Here is a 21,993-nt window from a genome sequence, read left to right on the forward strand (position 1 = left end):
GCATTTTGTAATTTATTTTGTGTTTTATTTTGTCTTACTTGTTTGGCTTTGTCTTTGTGATTTGAATTAAAGTTCAACTTTTGGAAAAAAAAATACTTTTTTTGCCTTCTTCTTGAAGTAAATATATATGGGTCAAAACCGACCCTAACACCACAGATGTTACTAATATTAATAATATTGATATTGATAGTAATATTATTAAAATTAAAAATTGTAATTTTTTTCTTCTCAGTTGTGTTCTAATACCCCTCAGTAATACTCAGGTAACATATAAACCTTTGATTTATTTATATAATTCTCCTGAGGTTTATTTTACCATTTTTTTTTTGGACTGGGCCGTTCTATTGACATCATACCTTCATACATACATCATTGTCTTCAGAGGGCCACACCAAAAATTTTAAAACCAAATTTTAAAATCTTTTCATGGATAAGGAAGCCTAACAAGGTAACCAAGAGGTAAGGAAACAAACTGGATGATAAAAAAATGTTTGAGGGTTGTGGGAGGCTGATTTAGGACACGGGTCGGCGCCGACCCGACCAGCCACGCCCAAGATAACAGATGGGTGGAAATGCTAAGGAAATAGTATGGCTAGGCAAATCTTTGCAAAGAAAACTGAGGGCCATTGACAGATATCAGAACTTCCGGGATGCCATGTCTGGCAAAGATAGATCTGAGATGTACTACAATGTCCTCTGACCTTCATGGCATCAGTCTGGCAATTTGCACAAAATATGAAAAATAGTCCACAACTAATAGGTAATTCTGGTCATTCAATGAAAATATGTCAGCACCTACTTTTGATCAGGGTCTCTCTGGCAGTTTGCTAGACATTAATGGCTCTACAAGACCGACTCGCTCTTCCGTGCCAATTGTGCAGCGCTGCACCAGTTTGATTAGCTGATCACCTAATGTTGGCCACCAAACAGAGTCTCACGCTCATCGAGATAACTTGAGTTGGCAGGTAAGTTGTCCATTATGGCATCCATGTAGATATTAGTGTTTTCCATGAGGTCATGATCCAACTGTTTTTCCTCCTCTGTACGCTCCACCAGTGCTCGTGACAGGGTATCTGCAGTTAGCAGAGCAGAGTGATTCTACTTCGTTGGGCCCTTGAGCAAGGCCCTTAACCTGCAGGTGCTTCATCCTGGGTATGATGTTAATCTACATCCAGCCCTATAAGGAGGTCCTCCAACTTACAAGGAATAACCTGGGGGTTGGTGGCAGGATCAACATTCCAGCCACCGGAAACAAACCTCATATTGGTCCATTCAGACTAGTGTGGTGCTGAGGTACCACCTGCCGCATGGCTGCGCTCAGGTTCTCATCCCTGAGGTGGTTTGTCGTGTGGTGGGTGTGGCAACACGCTGTAATGAGAACATGCTCCTTACCTCCTCACTGTCACTCAGGGGCCCCTGGAATCATCATAACTCCCCCCGCCCCCTTATGGCGCCCCTGACTGTGGGAATCAAAAACACAACAATGGGGTATCACTACAATTTATGGAATATATTTGTAATCGTTTTGAAAGCTTGGTAAACGGTTTTGCATGCGGTGGCTAAGACAATGATCTCATACATATATAGTTTTGGGTGTAAAATTATTACAATGGGAAACTACGTCATCTATTTTTACCAACAAGACTAAATCAATTGAAAATTGTGCCAAGTGATGACAATTGTATAAACCCATGCATATATATCTGCTAAAACATCTGGAAATTTGTGTGAAGCAATGAGGAATGATTTTCTGCTGTGCAGAATTGACATGATGGTTTTGGGAATACACTTGTTTTTTCAAATGTTAATTGTCATTTGAGGAATGTGCCAAAGCAATCAAGAAAAACTGTAAAAAAAAAAATCTCCTTAATAAAAAAAAGCATGCAAATATACATCCTGCACCATTGGTCTGCAGGTGAATGGGTGCTTCCAGGAACTGCACAGCAAAGGGCGTTACAGAACATAAGAATTTTACAAACGAGAGGAGGCCATTCGGCCCATCAAGCTTGTTTGGGGAGAACTTAACTAATAACTCAGAGTTGTTAAAATCTTATTTAGCTCTGATTTAAAGGAACCCAAGGTTTTAGCTTGTGCTACACTAGCAGGAAGACTATTCCATACTCTAACTACACGCTGTGTAAAGAAGTGCTTCCTTAAATTCATTTTAAAATGTTCTCCCGCTAATTTCCACTTATGGCCACGAGTTCTAGTACTTAAACTAATATTGAAATAGCCATTTGGCTGAACTGCATCCAGACCTGTTAGAATCTTATACACCTGGATCATGTCCCCCCTTAGTCTCCTTTGCTCGAGGCTAAACAGATTCAGTTCAGCTAACCTCTCCTCATAAGATATTCCTCTCAGACCAGGAGTCATTCTTGTAGCCCTACGTTGCACCCTTTCCAAGACAGCAATGTCCTTTTTAAGGTATGGTGACCAAATCTGCACACGAAATTCTAGGTGGGATCTTACCAAGGAATTATATAATTATAGCATCACCTCCCTTAACTTAAACTCCATACACCTAGAGATGTAACCCAACATCCTATTGGCCTTTATTATTGCTTCCCCACACTGGCGAGAGTGGGACATGGAAGCATCAACATACACACCAAGGTCTTTCTCATAATCAGCTACCTTTATTTCAGTGGAACCCATAAAATATCTGTACTTTATATTTCTGCTCCCTGCATGGATTACCTTACATTTGTCTATGTTAAATTTCATCTGCCAGGTATCAGCCCAGTCGCTAATTAAATTAAGATCCTGTTGTAGCCTCTCTGCTGCTAGATCAGTATCTGCTACACCACCCACCTTGGTGTCGTCTGCAAATTTAATCAGTTTACTGTATGTATTGGTGTTAATATCATTAATGTAAATTAGGAACAATAGTGGTCCTATGAATGAAGTGGCCCTAACAAGCATTACTTCTGTGTGAGATTGAGAAACTGCTTCTACAAAACTATGAGAGATTTGTATCCACTAATCGCTTGATGTGCATTAAGTGTTGAATATCTGGATGAGGTGTTCAATTGAATGCTGTGCCTGTGACCAGAAGGTTGTGGGTTCCAATCCTAAGATTATGAGAGTCATTTCACCATTGGGTACTTAAGCCAGTGTCTCTCGAATCAGTGTGGGGGGACACTCAGACGGTCCATGTTTTTGCTCTCTCTCAGTTCACTGAGAGTTGGGTGGGAGCAAAAACCTGGACCGTCTGGGGGGCCCCGAGGACTGGCTTGAGAAACGCTGACTTAAGCAAGGCTGTGAACTCTAATTGCTCATGGTGCTCTGCTTTCTCAAAGAGTGAAATTTACTGTTATGACTTATGTAACTCCTGCACTGCCAATTTTGCAATAAAAAAGGACATGGAAGCCTTGCAAACCAAGAATCATTGTTTAATAAGGATGTCTGTAGACTATTCAAAACGCAGGGAGCAGCCAAACTGTGATTTCATGGAAATTTTCAAAAAGGCATCAAGAAGGTAAAATACAAATATTCAGAACTACATCTGAACAGCAATCTCTGCTAAGTCTGTCACAGACTAAAAATGCAACAGCTCTCCACCCTCATCCAAAGGGACACCCCAGTGCGTGAGAAATACAACAACTTCTTTGCTCACTTTGATAGAGGAAGCAGTGAACCTGCCAGCAGGACCTCAGCATCTGAGAGCTGGGCCAGTCAATCATACAGGCTGTCTGAGAGTGAGCAGATACTGAACCTCCACACCAGTCAGACACACACTGCACAGGCTCAGTGCCAGCAGGCAGTCAGGCTGGATGGAGTTTGGACTAATTGGACTCTCCCTGCCCAGAGACGTCTTATATGGAAAAACTGCTATCTGGCAAATGCTGCCCAAACGACAAGCCTAAAAAAACTTTTCCCCAACAGCTGTAGCCAGACTGTCCCACTTCTCTGTCCCCCACCCCGTCTTGTAAATGATACACCGCCCCCACACCACACCATAAAACCAACCCATGGATTCAGACATCATTCTGCACTGCTTCTCACATACCGAACATACAGCTCTGGAAAAATGAAGAGACCACAGCAACATATTTTGGTTCACTCATGTCTCAGTTTACAGCTGTGTGTCTGAATTTTTTTTTTTTTTAACTGCAGCCTGGTTCTTCTCTGTTTCTCATTAATGAAGGGCTTCTTCCTTGCTTTATGGGACTTCAGTCCTGCTTCTAGGAGCCTGATATGAGCTGTCCTAGCACTGCACATCACACCTGCACTTAATACTTCCCATTCCTTTTGAAGGTCACTTGAGGTCATCCGCTGATTTATGAGGCACTGACGGACAAGTTGTCGATCATCTCTGGCATTAGAAAGTTGCGCCCTTTACCCGGCTGGTTTCTAGTAGTTCCCAATGTCTCCTGCTTCACCGTGTTCTTGTGTACTGCTGTACATTTGAAGCAGCCTGCCTCGCAGTGTAGCCTTCTGTCAGCACAACTATATTTCCAGAGCAGTAGTTATATTCGAAATATTAGAAACCTATATATATTGCATATAGTTGCATATTGCATATTAATTACCTTTGCAAGTAAAAATGAGGATCCATTGAAATGTATTGGTTATTTCAACTAGTTTTATGTTTCATCTAAAAAGGGATGTTGAATATATTTTCCTGTATGTTTCATATATTATCTGTTGTTTTTATCTATTTTCATGGAAGTTTTCTTCATGCCGCTGTGGCATCCTGGCAAGTGAGATGTGTTTGGAGGAGTGGAAGCAAGGATCAGCGAAATGTGGGTCAGCAAGACTTGTATTGTGTTTGGTTACTTATGGTTAAGGTTAGGGCTGAGTAGGGGTTAAGGTTGTCATTGTCGGAATTTGGGTTTTGCCCATAGAAATGAATGGACGATCTCCACAAAGATATGAGTACAGGTTTGTGTGTGTGTGTGTGTGTGTGTGGGGGGGGGGGGGGATAGAGGCTACAGCTTTGGGGAAGAAGCTGTTTCTCTATCTGTGTCCTGATGGTCTTCAATCTCTTGGCCAATGGAAGGGGGCCGGGGGGGGGGGGGGGGGGGGGTTGATAGAGGCTACAGCTTTGGGGAAGAAGCTGTTTCTCTGTCTGTGTCCTGATGGTCTTCAATCTCTTGGCCGATGGAAGGGGGACAAACCTTAGTGGGTTAAGTCCTTGATAATTTTGCTGGTCCTCTTGAGTTGGCGGCTGATATAAACTGTATCTAGGTTCAGGAGCCAGGCTTCCACAGTCCTTGGTTACATATAAAAGACATATTGCAAGAGACATATTTTACATAAAAGACATATTGCACTCTAGTTGTATGAAGGTGATTAAGTGTCATTCAGCGCCCTGATAGTGACAGGGTAGAAACTACTGTTCAGTCTGTTAGTCCTTGTTTTGATGCTTCTGTATCTTTTGCCTGATGGCAGCAGTTGGAATACGTCCTGAGCGAGATGTGAGGAGTCTTTTAGGATGTTTTCTGCTTTTCTGAGGTAGTGTGAGCTGTGCAGTTCATCCAGAGAGGGTAAAGGGCAGCCGATGATCTCCTGGGCAGTCTTTACAATCCGCTGGAGTGATTTCCTCTGCATTATTGTGCAGCTAGAAAACCACACACAGAGACAGTAGCACAGGATGCTCTCAATGGAACAGCGATAGAAGGACACCAGCAGTTTTTGCAATTTTTCCTGAAGACTCAGGAAATAAAGCCTCTGCTGAGCCCTCTTTGTCAGCCCTGCTGTGTTCACACCCCAGGACAGGTCCTCCGTGATGTGATGTGTTCACACCCCAGGACAGGTCCTCCGTGATGTGATGTGTTCACACCCCAGGACAGGTCCTCCGTGATGTGATGTGTTCACACCCCAGGACAGGTCCTCCGTGATGTGAATTCCCAGAAAGCGGAAGTCTGACACTCTCTCCACACAGTCCCCTCTGATGTAAAGTGGTTTAATGTCCGTTTTCCTTTTCCTGAAATCCACCACGATCTCCTTGGTCTTAATTGTGTTCAGGAGCATGTTCTTATCTGTGCACCATGCTATCAGCCGCTCCACTTCGTCCCTGTAGGCGGACACATCCTCCCCAGAGATAAGCCGAACTACAGCGGTGTCGTCTGCAAATCTGACGGGGCTGGGTTAAGAACACAGCCGTGTGGTACTCCTGTGTAATGGTCTAATCTGGAGGCTCCATGGAGGATCCGTGGTCTGGGCACTGGGGTGGGGTGGCATATGGACTGAAGCAACGAGCAATGGTGGGCCTTTGATAACAGAAGGGGTTGGCCTATGAGGAGGAGTGTCTGTCAGGGAGGGCACTAGATCAGGAAAGCTTGGGCGGTAGGACCAAGCTGGGGGGCTGTAATGACACAGGTGAAGCTATGAGGGGAGATGCTGAGTGTGTCTCTGACACTCCAGATGGGGTTTTATTCACTGGCAGCTCGAGAGAAAGCTGAAGACAAAGTTACACATTTATCTAACAGACATTTACAAGAATTATTTCCAGTCAGCTGCTGGGATGTTCATCCCAGTCAGCAGAATCATTCTGGGCCGGATGTAGCCTGCATACACCATTTTCATCCGGCCCTCTGACGACATGGAATGAGCAGATCATTGCTGGTTTCCGCTGGGACACTTGCAGATGCAGTTTCTGAATCTCACACAAAAGTAATGCTTGTTAGGGCCACTTGACAGCCAGACCTCTCTGCAGTTAATTCCCAGCCCTGGTCAGGCTTCATTCTTGTTTATATCACATTCACCTAACCACCTGAATGTCTTTAACCCTATGGAATGAACCAGGGGCCCATATTTATTTTTCAAAGCACAGACGAGCTTAAGCAACATGTAAATTTACACACACACAATTTCTGATTTTTTTCTACCAAGCACTTACCAATTTAAATGAAAACCAATCTCAATACTGTATACTCTTCTTAACCACAAGGTAAAGACTGGTAATAAAAACGGTCTTTCAGCAAGAGTGTCAATGTAAAGGCAGCACTCATGGACACAGATTGTACAGCTTCCTATTCTGCATAAGGCAATTGGCCAGGGGCCCAAGGCAGGGATTTACCCAGGATGCAACAGTGTCTATCTGCAGCCCAGAAGACTACAATAAATGCCAGTATAAGTATAACGCCTGCTGTAAGGCCTGCCCACCTGACAGTAATGTTGCACTACAAATAGGGAAGTTTAGTATTGACTACCCTCTCCATCAATACATGAACTGAGGACAAACATAATGATGAATATATTAGGTTTTAATCAGTTAGACTTTATCCAAAAATATCCAATTGAACAGAACAAAATATCTAGGTTAGACGGCTACTTAAATAACCAGTCTTTGTCAGTTAATCTACGCAGGTTTACGCCATTGAGTTTTCTTGAGAAAACAAACTGGTTTATGTGATTTAGAAAAGTACCAAACATGCCTCCCCCTACAAGTTACACCCCATACTCCTTCCCTCCCTGTCTTGCAATCTGCAGACAGCCCCCCCTCTAGGACGAGGTGCCAGTCCATCGCGGGGCAGACTCACACAGGTTTTAGAAACCCAGGCTTAGCATTTAGAAACCCACCGTGTTAGAGGATGGTATGCCACAGATATCAGTCTCTACCACATTTTACTCCTAATGATTCTTCAGAATCCTTTGGGTTGCTTGAGTTAATTGATGTTGCCAGTTTGCTCATTGCCTTTGGTACTGTAGTGGTACTTATAGGTGTGTAATGCCACAGGGATCCTGAATCATCCTCTTCAATGGGTAGGGTACACCAGGGTTGATATAAAAAAACCTTCATGTGTAATGTGAGCTTAGCTGGGAGCAGAAACAAAATGGCCATAGCTAAGATTTTTCCATAACCTTTATTTCAACCATAGCACCTGCCAACCCCCTTAGTGGTCCAAAGACCCCACGCAGCCACAGGCCATCAAAAAGAACAGATCCCACCAGGGTCTATTTCAGTGGTGACGCATGTGGGTTTTAGAAATTAACGACAGCCTCTGACTATATCAGGGGAAATGGCTCCTTTATTAACCTCTTCAACCTGCTGAACACCGTACCCTTCGCTCCTGTATCCCTTTAACTCCACTCCCGGGCGGTATCCTTAATGTTCCCATTTACCGTATATTACCTAAAACATCTTAATGTCACCACATGTCCCCTTCTTTTTTTTCCAAACTTTATTTATTGGTTTTTTAAGCAGTACTGAATTAAAACAGGAGATTAATAAGCATATATTAAATAATGTACCAATAATTCTTCTACAAAAGTAGACTAGAACTAGGCATGTGCCGGTATCACATTTTCATGCTGCGATTAATTGATTGAGCTTTTATCACGGTATACGGTATTATCACGATATTGTAATTTTACAAGAGAAACAGGTAAAAAAACACAAAAAACTTCAGTTTCATCAACTTAGTAACTTTAATAACTTTTTAATTAACTAAAAGTACTTCAAACATTTAAATACAAATAAATATAAATAAAACAATACACAATATAAAAGTAAACTTGAGCAATTATATCAAAGTGAATGTGCAAACTGCAAAAGAACAACATTTGTTATATGTTTTTAAATAGATTTAAGAAATAGTGATAGTTAAGTCTTTTTTCGCTCAGCCGAGCCTTCTCTGTTACTGTGTGGAGCAGCCTGTGTCAGTCACCTCTTTTACAACCCCCCCCCGACTCCTGAACTCACTCACTCATCCGGGCATGCACTGCGGTCTCAAGAGGAAACGCAGCTTTTTGATATAAAGTTTTTCTTGTTCCCGAATACAAATATTTTTTTAAGTATTTGTTCGAAATAAGTATTCGTAAAAAACACATTATTTGTGCCTTTCCGAATACCGTATTCGGGTTCGGCTCCACCCCTAATTACAAGCAAAGTAAATTTTCGTTTTTTTTTTTTTTAGATTAAAAATAACCCAAGTTCCAACTTTCAACTAAATGCATCTGTCATTTCATACTATATTTTAGTAATAGAAAACACACGATGATGAGCTTAAGTTTTGCACTTTACTTGTACTCTCTTGTAAACATGTAAACATCAAGTTTACTCGCACTGTGTGAAAATGTATGATTGTGTTGCATTCCTTTTTTAAATTAAAATCAAATTATTCTGCCTAACTTCCATTATTAATTACAGAACTTACTTTTAGCTGAGTATTGTATTTTGTTGTTAAAATACGAGACGCAAACTTAAGTGTAGCAAGTGGAGTTCATGCTAACTCTTAAACTAACGTTACATGGAAGCAAGCAACATGCAGCAAATGGAAATAAGTTAACGTAATTTTGCCATCCTGTCTTTCAAATAGTTGTTTTATGTGGTATTCAGCATGAGAAATGAAGTGTCTTACCTTTATCTCCCTGAATTGCAGTGGATGGTTGTCGCGAATATGAGCGAACATGTTAGACGTGTTCCCGTGTTTAGCAGCCACTTTCCGTCCACATGTTTTACACAAAGGGAAACCGTCTTCGATCAGCAATCCCTCTGCATTTTTTTGGAACCCAAAATATTTCCAAACCTCTGACTTTACCCTTTTTGAAGGGGGATAAATTGTCGGCAGCGTTTCTCCTTCCGCCATGCTTCTTCTTCGTGTGAGGATTAGAGTGCGGTGGCAGCGGCAGCGCGCACTGCGTGCACACGGTGCTTCTACATGTGGGGATTGTTTACATCAGAGTGCGCATCAGTTCTGCGCAGCATATACGCAGTGTTTCTTCAAGCGGTTGATGGAAATAAGTTAATGCGCGTTCTAAAAATATAAATTCGGATCTATTATTTTTCACGGTATTTTGAAGTGCCCGCGATAACAATATCGTGCATATTCATTACCGCGATTTATCGCATTACCGAATACCGGCACAAGCCTAGTTTTCACATTTTTGTACATCACTTAAGTAGGTTAACCTGTGGACACTTTTGACTTTTGCTCTATACTACATCTCACAGCAAATATTTACACTTCCTTCTCTATTACATTTCTACTTAGCGTTGCGTTACATTTTACAATCACTTATCCAGTATTTTTTAATCGGATGAAGACAGGGAAAGTATAGCCATGGGACAGATAATATGTAGATTTCGGGGGTTTTCTCGTCAAAGTAAAGTCCAGCTACCCGAAGCGGATAGTCGGTATCCTGTCACCTCTTAGAAACTTACACACGGAAGATAAACCTTTAGGCGTCATGCTTTTCTGGTTGGAGAGACTGATTGTTATGCAGTTTGTACTACATTACAGTACGATTCATTATGGAAGCGACTGTGGGAATGGCAGCAGTGATACTCGGAATCTCGGATGTTTGTGATCAGGGTAACTATTGGTAGAGGTGTAACAAGATCTCGCGATATTACAACATGAGATTTCTCGTCGGAGTGGAAAGCGGTCTAGCAAAGGCGCTGCAAATCAGCTGCTGTATGCATGTCGGCGTCAGAAGAAATTTCCATGGTAGATGCTCCCGACCCTTTAAAATCCTTTGTGTGGCAGTATTTTGGGTACCCGGCGGAAAATATAAACGGCGAAAGGGTGACAGACAAAACACGATCCACCTGTAAGCATTATAAGAGAATAAGTAGCTAACGCTACTACTATGCAAAGCCATTTTCAGCACCATCATAGCTCTTTACTTCAATCCACTGCAACGGTGAAGAACGGTTAAGGTTTTATGTTTGTTATTTATATTGTCTTATTTTATGTTCAGTTGATAAGTCAGATAGGAGAGAAGCCTGTTATTTGAGTTTGTGGTGAAATGATGCGGTATGGTGCTAGATATTTGTTCTGTTATTTACCGCATATGATGATGGTGATTATTTAACACATTTCACCGGTCATACACCTGCATTATTTTGCATTTTTTGGCTTTCAAATTAATCAAATAAATGGCTGCTTTCCAGTAATATATTTCCTCTTTGAAGTTTTCCTTAAAAAAATGTCTCGTCTCGTGGGCCGATCAGTATATCGTTACACCCCTACTTATTGGTGAAATATGAATAGCATGTTGATAATGTCCTGACAAAAGTGTTCAAATCTACATCCTGTGGCCATTACCTGGTAAGTTTAATAACACATACATATAGGGCTTTGCGGTATGACCAAAATCTCATATCCCGATAACAATACAAATCACGAAATAGCACATTATCTGTAAACTGAAGTTCAGAGCCCTACACACATATATCAGTGCTACAGCTATTGTTGAACTGTGTGGCTGAGAGCTTGTGCTCAGCTTAGATGTGCTTATCAGCCTTAATCACTAGAACTCAATGGAATATGATACTTCTGAAGCTCATCATAAACTAGCATTTCATGTTTTAAACGTTTACATCAGAAAATATAACACTAGCATGCCTGAATTTTTGTATTTAATGAAATATACGTACAGCTGACACAATGCCATGTTATACAGTTGCATCAGGGACTACAAGTTCTAGTATTTTTACTTTAATACTTTAAGTATGTTTACAAGCAAGTACTTGCTTTTACTTAAGTGGAAAGTCCAATGGGGGTACATCTGAGCATATGGACTTCCTACCAGAGTACATATTTGCCTGTTTATTTCTGTTTTTACTCAAGCAAAATGCTTGAGTACTTCCTCCACCCCTGAAAGGCACACAGCTGTCTGTAATGGACCAGCCACTGTAACCTTTCAATAATCTTTATGCAGTAACATGTATGTAAAGCAGTATAAGTGCAACTGAAATTTGACTACTGTTTTTAAAAATATAAGCTAAAGATATGGAAGTATAAAATGCAGCAAAAGTTTAAATGATTTGAACGAGGACACAATGTTATATGTGAATTAAAGTAGAAGCTGAAATGGAATAAAATTCATTCTTCATGTTTTGCCGGACAGACAGGAGGCGTTACTGAGGAAGGCGCTGATCCAGCTCCTTCATGACCCACTGAACCCAAGGAGATCTGGGATTGACACACACTTCATAGCCCTTTGTGGTGTAAAATCTGAAAATTATATAAAGAAAAAATTACATGGATCTGCTTCTCACTTGTTAATCTCTTCATATGTATCAATCCCAGAACTAAAAATCATTTCTGTTATACATATTTTGCACAAAACAAACTTTAAATCTCAGAACAGTAATAGGTAAAAACAATACATAAAAAGGTAAATATTTACATAATTCCAGGTTTAGGGCAGTCTGCTCTGGTCTCTTCATATCCAGCTATCTGGTCCATCTTCAATCTTCCAGGAAAATAATAAATACAGCACTGCTCTGACAGACTGGTACCTGGATAGACATGAAGAACAGAAAATGTCTACATACAAAATATATACAGCCACTCTGAATATATACATGAAAAATGCAAATGAAATCTGAGATACTGACAAAGTCCTGATAAAAGCTGTGAGATGCTGCAGACTTACTGTGAGCCAGAGTGGAGGACAGCAGCACTGTCATCAGGAGGAAGAAGGCAGAGATCTGATGGGACTTCATGATTCCACTGGATGTCTGTGAAGATTAGTGATGCTTCTACAGCTAAACTGAGGCCAGCAGTCGAATCACATCCATTTATAGAGGGGTTGTGTGTCTGGACGTGGAAGGGGTGGGCAGTATTTATGATACATGTATTTAAAATAATTATTTCAAATACAATATAGGATTTCTATTTTGCATTTGATTGGGATGATAAAAATGGCTTCATATTTTGTATGCAAATAATTTAGTGTTTTATCATTTGTAGTTTTAAAAAAAACTGTTAAGTACTTTTTGTGAAACGTATACGTGATGTAACATGCTGCCATACGCGTATTTACGGCTATAGTAAAATAAAGACAATACAGGTGTAATTACGGTAGAGTAAGAGGAGCGAATGGAGAGTTACAAAGACAGACGTCTGTTATTGCGATTAATGAAGTTTAACTACTATGCTACACAATGGCTGGACTGGAAGCGGCGCTTTATCAGAATTAGGACGGCTACTGAACTCCATAATGATGACAGAAGCCGACGTCAGTCGTTTGATTTACGATGGAAAAGCGAAGCAGAACATATTTTCTGTTCCTTTCTGTTTGCGGAGGAGAGAGAGAAAAAGGACTTTGAAGCAGTACTGAAGAAGCTCGATGAGCACTTCTGTCCAAACTGCCACGCAGTTCATGAACATGCCTGTTTCCATCAAAGACTTCAGTGTCCTGGTGAGAAATCGGAGACTTTTAGAGCTCCACGGGCGGATCTACAGGGTCTCAGGTCCCCCAAAAAGGTGCACGGCGGCGCTCACGGGACATTTTAAAATGTGGTTTAATGTACCAAAACAGCAACTAATAATCACCAAATTTCTCATAGACAAATCTGATCATAAAGACTTTCACCTGACAAAAAATCAAAACCGAAATGCAAGGAATATAGACTTTATCTCATGTTAAGCGTTTTCCTCTCCATTGACGCGAATTATAAGAATTAGAAAGCATTAAAAAAGACAATAATAAATAAATGTAATGGACTGTAAGGTGTTCACATATTTAGTTGTTTATTATCATTATTATTTGCAGACCTCTCCCGACTACAGGAACTTCGATATATCCTCCTGAGACCCAAGGAAAAAAGTGTCCTTGGAGGAAATAAGACATTTTACAATTTAGATTTTTTAAATTTATGTTTATTTTTAATTTCACAGCATGTCCTCTTTAGTGTACAACAGAAATAAATACGTTTCCTAACATCAGTGAAAAGATAGATGCAAAAATAAAATGTCCACTACAATGGACACAAATGAATGGGTGGGGTCTCAGGAGGATATATATGATAGCATAAGTACATTGAAACAATTGAACCAGTTGTATGGCCAGGATGAAATGATGTTTAGCATACACCAACTGATACATTTGTCTGATGAGTATTGGCTGCTTGGCCCTCTTGGCAATGTGTCATCTTTTCCATATGAATGTTTCCTTGGGAAAATTAAAAAAATGTTAAGAAAGCCAAATCAGCCATTACAACTAATTGTGAAAAGGCTTCTGAGGTTCCAAGTATTTTTGTCCAGCCCCCTAGTGAACAGACTGAATTACTGGAACTTCATCAGAAAGGTCCATTGCCATTTCAGTTTAGCTCTGTTCAGCAGTGCAAAAGAATTGTAACCAGGGATATTATGGAGCTAAATTAGGGCCAAAAGTTTCGTTAATTTGAAAAAAAAATCTGAAGCTGAAAGTTCAAGTTTTGCTGTTGAACTTTAAAAAGTACAACGATGTATTCAAACTAAAAAGACGTGTTTGAAAGTTTTTTTTTTCTTTCAAATTAACGAAACTTTTGGCCCTAATTTAGCTCCATAGTATTTCTCATTTTCAACACATAAGGGAGACAACTGTGTCACAATAGGGAGTAAAATTGCTTTGGTGTGAAACAAACTGAAATCCAATAGTGCAGTTTATGTGGTTTATCAGAGGTTTAAGAATTCTCAGTCGTTCTTTTCGTATCCCTGCCCTCATCTTTAATCAGTTGTTACCTGGTTTATGGATTGGATGAAGAGTTTGCAGTAGGAAATCTGATTAATATTAACAGAAAATGTGTTGTTCCCATATAATGAAAGTTTTATTGCAACTCCTCTACTTCACCTAAACATGAGCTTTTGATTTGATACTAGTATACACACACAATTTATAGTAAGCTTTTCCTTGACATATTCAGAAATACAAAGGACATAGTACAGTTGTGGAAAGTAGTGGAGTTTGAGGACAAAGGTACAGCTATTGCACCATCCAACTGGCTGAATGAGACGGATAATGAGAAGTCATGCTACTGGCCACCATTTGATGGGCAGCGACTTCATAAGGCTGTCATAGACCACATCCCACCAGAACAGGACTGGGCCATTCACAGGCATATCAATATGTTGGCAAGCTGAGGTAAGTAACCTTAATTTTTTGTTTTCTTAAAAAAAGTAATTTTTAACTCAAAACTTACATTTTATGCTTCTAGTATCATATTATAAAGCCAAACAATGTCTCAAGAAGTCTGTATAACCAGATTGCCCAACAACAGACATTCAGTCAGATGAAGAAATGGATGTGAGACGGAAAAGAGCGATGTAAACAAGAACATTTGACAATTCATTTTGTGTTTGCTTTTCTATGTATATTTGTGTGTGTGTATGTACAGTATATGTATGTAAATATACTAAAAAAAATAATTAGCTGATTTTTCTCAAAAATATAGTGCACCATTTTTGTACCCTTGTTTTTAAGTATACTCTACATAAAATTTTAGGTAACTTTTACTTAGAAAACTTAAACTGACACTACCAAACAATATATATTCAATTTAATGTCTTTACATAAAAAAATATATTTCTCCAGCCAATGAAATTAAGCAGGTTCATTTAGATTTCTTTAATATTTAAAGACACGTTTGAGTAATAATCTGAGTTATTACTATCACTACCATAACCACTACTTTAATTACTACTGTTACTACTGAAAATAGCAGGTGGATGTTAACATGTAAAATAATTTTGAACATCACAACAGAAATAAAATCTGTATTACCTTATTTTCTGAAAATACAAAATGGTATACAGCCTTTCATTTAACAGCCAATGAAAATAAATGGTGAAAAAAAAATCAATACCATTTTTCTTATAACTCAAAAGAAAAATGTTACTGTTCTGGTACATAAGTATGTCTGCAACTGAAACACAAACTTGCAATGCAGTAAAATCCTCTTAATCACTGCTCACTGAAAACCTCTTAAGTTTTAACTGAAAAACATAACAGTATGCTACATTATCTGTTAAACATCCTCACTGCCATAAACTATTACCACAATAAAATAACAAACCCTTTATCAATGGAAAAATAAGAAAAAAAAATACTGATCTTCCAAGATCTTAGAGGTCTGATGTGGTAGTATGTGGTTGCATTTTCAGCCGTATCAGTGCTTACCCTGCATTTATGGCAACAGATTGTTCTTTAAAGATAGCATCTTTGGGGACAGTTTCCCACTGTCGAGTTCCAGTAGAACTTTTTGGAAGACTTCAAATGTGTATCTCAGTGGCTTGGGATAGCTCAGATTGATCACATATCAGGCCAAGAAGGATGACACATGCATTTGGGACACTTTGTAATCCTGCAATCACCTGTGTCCCCTCCAAAACAATCCCTGCCTCTAACGGACTCCCATCTGCAAAGCCCCCTTTGGTTACAATCCTCAGTGTGTGGTGTTTCAGGTCATCAGGGTCCAGGTCGCCATGAGTATCCTGAAATAAACAAACATAATGGATGGTGTCACGTCGTGGAGCAGACGAACCGGGAAGCAGGCGAGCAGAGCCGGTAATACGCACAAAAAGGGTTTATTACGGGATACGGGCACACTTCGAACAGCCGACATTACAATACAATGACAGATCTGGGAAGACTAACTGCTCCAGACCCTCCACGAGCCTGAATAGGACAAGCAGTTATAGAAAATGGATGGATGGAAATGGAAAATGCACTTCTTTAGCCACTAGGGGAGCTCTTACCTTTCAGCCCTGCTAAAAAATTAATTTTCTGATGCAGTCTAGCAAGCTGTACAATCTGTATCGGTGAGTGCTGCCTGACACTGATATTCTTACTGAGAGGCCATTTTGATGTATAGTCTTTGCCTTGTGGTTCATAAGATTATATAGCTACATCCATTTCAGAATGATTTTGCTATCTGGGGGCTGTCCGTATGTGGACATTTGCTATCTGGGAGCTGTCCGTATGTGGACATTTTGCTCACGTTTGTTTTTCACAAGTGCGCCACTTTTGGTTTACAACCGTTTGCAGTTGCCGGCACCAAGCCAGCAGTGCCTCCTCTGCCAGTGATTTCCGGTTACAGTATGGTGCCTTCCGGTGTAGACACTTTTCTACACATACATACATATTTTTGTACACACATCCATACATACTAGACACACACATACGTACATTCTCACAATAATATACACATATACTGACACACACACATATACATTTTCACAGTCATACACCTACATACTGGTGCACATAAGTACAAGTATAAACCACATGCTTATAATTTATATTATTGCATATTACGGTTATCGTGGTTTCATTATGCAATGGTGACGTCAAGCCATTAGTTTGTTCTGGGCTATAATGCTATATATATATAGCATTATAAACACGTTTGAGCCGTATCAGTGTATCATGGCATAGTTAAAGGACATTTTAGTGGACCTCAGAAAAAGACCTGCTGATGCTCATCACCCTGGGAAAGGTTACAAAAACATCTCTAAAGAGTTTGGACTGCACCAATCCACAGTCAGACAGATTGTGTACAAATGGAGGAAGTTTAGCAACGGTGTTACTCTCCTCAGTTACTCCCCCAATCACTCCAAGGGCAAAGCATGTGCTTGTCTGTGAGGTCACAAGAGGACCAAGGGTAACTTCTAAGCAACTAAAAGCTTCTCTCACATTGGTTAGTGTTAATGTTCATAAGTCTACCATCAGGAGAACATCAGGAGAGCACTGAAGAGCAATGATTTGCATGGCAGGAGAAAGCTGCTGCTTTCCAAAACAACATTTCTTCCCGTCTACAGTTTGCTGAGGAGCATGTGGACAAGCCTGAAAGCTGTTGGAGGAATGTTTTATGGACAGATGAGACCAAAATAGGACTTTTTAGTTCAAATAAGAAGCATTATATTTGGAGAAAGGAATACACTGAACCTCATCCCATCTTTGAAACGCGGTGGAGTTAATATTATGCTTTGGGCCTGTTTTGCTGCATCTGGGCCAGGACAACTTGCTTTGTTTATGGGATAATGAATTCTGAATAATACTAGTGAATTCTAAATGTCAGCACATCTGTCTATGGACGACATCTCAAGAGAACCTGGGTCATGCAGCAAGACAACAACCCCAAGCACGTAAGTCGATCTACCAAAGACTGGTTGAAGAAGAATAAAATAAAGGTTCTGGAATGGCCAAGTCCTGACCTTAACCCAATAGGAATGCTGTGGAAGGACCTGAGGCATGCAGTTTATTTGAGGAAAACCCAGAAAAATCCCTGAGTTGAGGCATTTTTATATGTAGGAATAGGCTAAAATTCCTGCAAACCGATGTGCAGGTCTGATGAAGACCTGAAACAGGACCGGAAACATTTATCTGCAGTTATTGTCACACCAAATACTAAAAGCAAAGGTTCACATACTTTTGCCACCCACAAATTTGTGACACTGGATCATTTATCAAAATAAATGAATGGCCAAGCATGATATTTTTGTCTCATTTGTTGAGCTGTGTTCTCTTCACTTACTTTTAGAAATCGTGTGAAAATCTGATGATATTTTAAGTCATTAATGCAGGAATATGGAATATTCTGTAAGGTTCACTAACCTTCAAGCAAAACTGAACATTATCACATTATGCATACATATGTATGTCCCTGTGTGAGTATGTACATGGAAGTGAAGTATTCAACTTTGCCCTAAATGGCTTCTTATACTAATCACTGCACCAACACACAAGAATGAAATGCAGGGAGGTCAGACACCAGACAGTAAGGCACACACGGGGTGGATAGTTTACACAATGTATAAAGACACATGAGGATTGGACAGGATTCATATGTGACTGGTGGGACATTAGGACCCAGGAGTGATCGAGAAGAGTATATATACTGGTCGGTCAAAGGTGTTTCCATTCAACTGCAAGTAGGGGCAGTCGGAAAGGGTGGCCTGTATGGAGGCCACGTGAAGTTTGCATGTTTAACCATTTGCGCTACGGTAACATTTCAGGATCGAGAGTGCTTTTCGGTGCGATATCGCATGAGTGTGATTGCTGTGTTGATTATAATGGGGTGGTTTGGGTGTGGATTAACCCAGGTTTGAATTTGTAGCGGAGTACGTGGCGACACTGAGGATTGGGATACCACCCCGGACATGGGGTGGATTTTCCTGCCACTAAGTGTATTTTTATTGGCTGGATAGTGTTTCTTACTGTGACAATCTCAGTGTGTGCAAAGATATGGATCCAGCTTTTTAATGGTTTTTGTGACTGTCCTGTAAATAAAGTATTGTGTACATTGCTTTTGTTCATTTATTTTGAACACTACCAGTGCAGGGTGGTCCCTTGTGGTAGGGGTCAGTTAAGGGGTATTAATTTCCTGCTCAACCAAGAGTGGGTGGCGTAGTTGGACGTGACAAAGGGGAGCACGTGGGACGGAGCAGGGGGCAGTTCCCCTGCAGGTGGGGAGGGCCACACATACTGTATGTGACAGTAATGACAAAGACAAGGGCTTGTGTTTGAGAGGCTATCATCCATCCATCCATCTATCTATCTGTTTGTCTGCCAATATTTTGACCCCATTTCTGTCCTTAGACCCGTCCTGCCCCCTTCATCGCCCGACCTTCGTCTGCCCCTTGACTATGACTTCGCCCTCCGATTTGGCTCTCTGGCTCTGATCTGGACTGTTTGACTATGACATTGTCTTGCGCTCCAATAAAGCCGCATTCTGTACCTCCACACAATTGTCTTCCTTTTTCCATGCTGTCTAATCACAGTTAATAAGCTCCGCTACGCAGAACCATCGCGCCGGTGCTACAGTATTCAGACCCCGTCGCTATTTGTTATGTTGCACCCTTATGCTATAATCATTAAAATAATTTTTCCCCTGATCAGTCTACACTTACTGTAGTACCACATAATGACAAACTGAAAACATGGTTTCTGCAAATTTATTAAAAATAAAATATCCGAAACATCACATTGAAATAAGAATTCCGACCTTTGCTATGACACCTGAAATTTAGTTCCATTTCTAATGTTCACTTCTGAATGTTCCTCTGATGGTTAATTCAATTGACTGGACATCATTTGTAAGGCACCAGTGGTGAAGGGAAGTACAATGACTCTGTTACTGTACTTAAGTACATTTTTCACAAGTTCTTAAGTAGCATTAGCTGTGGACACTTTTGACTTTTACTCTACTACACCTCACAGCAAATATTTACACTTTCTACTCTATTACATTTCTACATGGGTTACATTTTACAATCACATTCCTGTTTTTTTTATTTTTTATTTTAACCAGATGAAGACAGGGAAAGGTAGCGATGGGACAGATAAGGAGATGTCAAAGTAAAGCGATTTAAAGCAGGGAGTAGGTGTCTGAGGTTTAAAATCCTGTCACCTCTTAGAAACTTTTATAAAAGCAAGATGAAACCTTTACTTAAATATATTTAAGACAAGTACTTACTTTTACTTAAGTAGAAAGGCTAATGGGGCACCTCTACTTTTACTAGAGCACATCTTGTTTGTAACTCTTGTTTGAGCCATAAACATTTACCTAAAAAAGAAATAATAAACAATTTCCCTCTAAGTTTTGTCTGGTTCGCTCTCCTGTATATTGTATTGAACCCTTTGGTTTCACGGTTTGGATTTACACAAAAAAAGACCTTACAGATAAAACTGAAACAGGAGAAAATGAATAACTGTTATAACCAATAAGACCAGAAAATTAGATGATTTCGTCTGTTCCTTGTCTTTTTTTTTTTTTTAGCTTATCTGAAATCCATGGAAGTTCAGCTCCCATAAAATCCTGGCAAGATTCAACAGTTCTCCTTTTGCTTTGGGCATGGAAAACTCAGATCACAGTAATATGTAATTTTCACATATCGGCCACAAAATGATAATTAACTTCTTATCCACTCGGCATCACTACACGGTGTGTTTTCACGCTCTTTCGCGCCTTGTAAGACCAACGAGTTATCACATTGTTAAAGTATACCACCCCCTGCTGGGAAAAAATAGTTCTTCCTAACACAAGCAAAATTTCAGCCAGACTGCCCGGCAAATTTAGGAGGGTTACATGTTTATTTATATTTTAACTTAAGCAAATTTTTGAGTACTTCCTCCACCACTGAAAGGCAGACAGCTGTCTGTAATGGACCAGCCACCGTAACCTTTCAATAATATTTATGCAGTAACATGTATGTAAAGAAGTATAAGTGTAACTGAAATTTGACTAGTGATTCAAAAAAACAAAAATCCAAACGATACTACAGTATAAACAGCAAAAATTAAAATGATTTGGATGATGACAGAAAATAATGTTATATGAGAATTTCAGCAGAATCTGAAATGTAATAAAATTCATTCTTCATGTTTCGCCAGGCAGACAGGAGGCGTTACTGACGGAGGCGCTGATCCAGCTCCTTCTTGACCCGGTGAACCCAGTGATCCTCGGGATTAACACACAGTTCCCGGCCCTTTTTGGTGTGAAATCTGAACATTACAAAACAGAAAAATGACATGGTTCTGCTTGTCACTTGTTAGAATCCTTCTCCATACGCATCTTACCCTGAACTAAAAATTAGTTTTTTTATAGATATTTTACAAAACAGTAATAGTTCAAAACAATACACGAATAGAGAAAATATTTACATTATTCCAGGTTTACTGCAGTCCCCTCTGGTCTCCTCATATCCAGTTATCAGCTCCATCCTCAGTCTTCCAGGAAAGTATGTAAGACAGCACATGTCTGGTCCATTGGCATGATCTGGAGATATATGAAGAACAGAAAATATATGTACAGGCTACATACAAAATATATACAGCTCTGAATACATATGTGAAAAATGCACACTGAAAAATTAGTCAGAACTGTATTGATGTCTCAAAATTGGGTCCATAATCTTTAAATCATTAAAATCTAAAATACTGACAAAGTCCTGATAAAAGCTGTGAGATGCTGCAGACTTACTATTAGCCTGAGTGGAGGACAGCAGCACTGTCACCAGGAGGAAGAAGGCAGAGATCTGATGGGACTTCATGATTCCACTGGACGTTTGTGAAGATCAGTTTCGCTTCTACAGCTAAACTGAGGCCAGCAGAGTCTAACCACGGCCTCTTATAGGGGTTGTGTGTCTGGAGGTGGAGGGGGTGGGCAGGAATGGGCAGTATTTATTATACATGTGTTTAAAATATACATTTCAAATACAAAATAGGATTTTGTAATTTGCATTTGATAGGGATGATGAAAATGACTTCATATTTTGTATCAAAACGCTTTAATGTTTTGTACTTTGTAGTTTTAAAAAACTGAAATAC

At 39.9% G+C, this 21,993-nt stretch overlaps 2 long non-coding RNA genes across 2 annotated transcripts; both read right to left on the minus strand.

The window, feature by feature from the left end:
- Positions 1–11,355: 11,355 nt before the first annotated feature.
- Positions 11,356–12,444, minus strand: LOC140593512 (uncharacterized). The gene is made up of 3 exons (XR_011993912.1): positions 12,337–12,444; positions 12,088–12,199; positions 11,356–11,912 (listed from the first exon to the last, which is right to left on the minus strand). It is a non-coding gene; the product is annotated as an uncharacterized lncRNA (long non-coding RNA).
- A 7,161-nt stretch (positions 12,445–19,605) lies between these two features.
- Positions 19,606–21,763, minus strand: LOC140593652 (uncharacterized). Its single transcript, XR_011994071.1, has 3 exons — positions 21,647–21,763; positions 21,328–21,442; positions 19,606–21,168 (listed from the first exon to the last, which is right to left on the minus strand). It is a non-coding gene; the product is annotated as an uncharacterized lncRNA (long non-coding RNA).
- Positions 21,764–21,993: the final 230 nt, after the last annotated feature.

Source organism: Paramormyrops kingsleyae, chromosome 12 (genome assembly GCF_048594095.1).
Source record: "Paramormyrops kingsleyae isolate MSU_618 chromosome 12, PKINGS_0.4, whole genome shotgun sequence".
Taxonomy (NCBI): domain Eukaryota; kingdom Metazoa; phylum Chordata; class Actinopteri; order Osteoglossiformes; family Mormyridae; genus Paramormyrops; species Paramormyrops kingsleyae.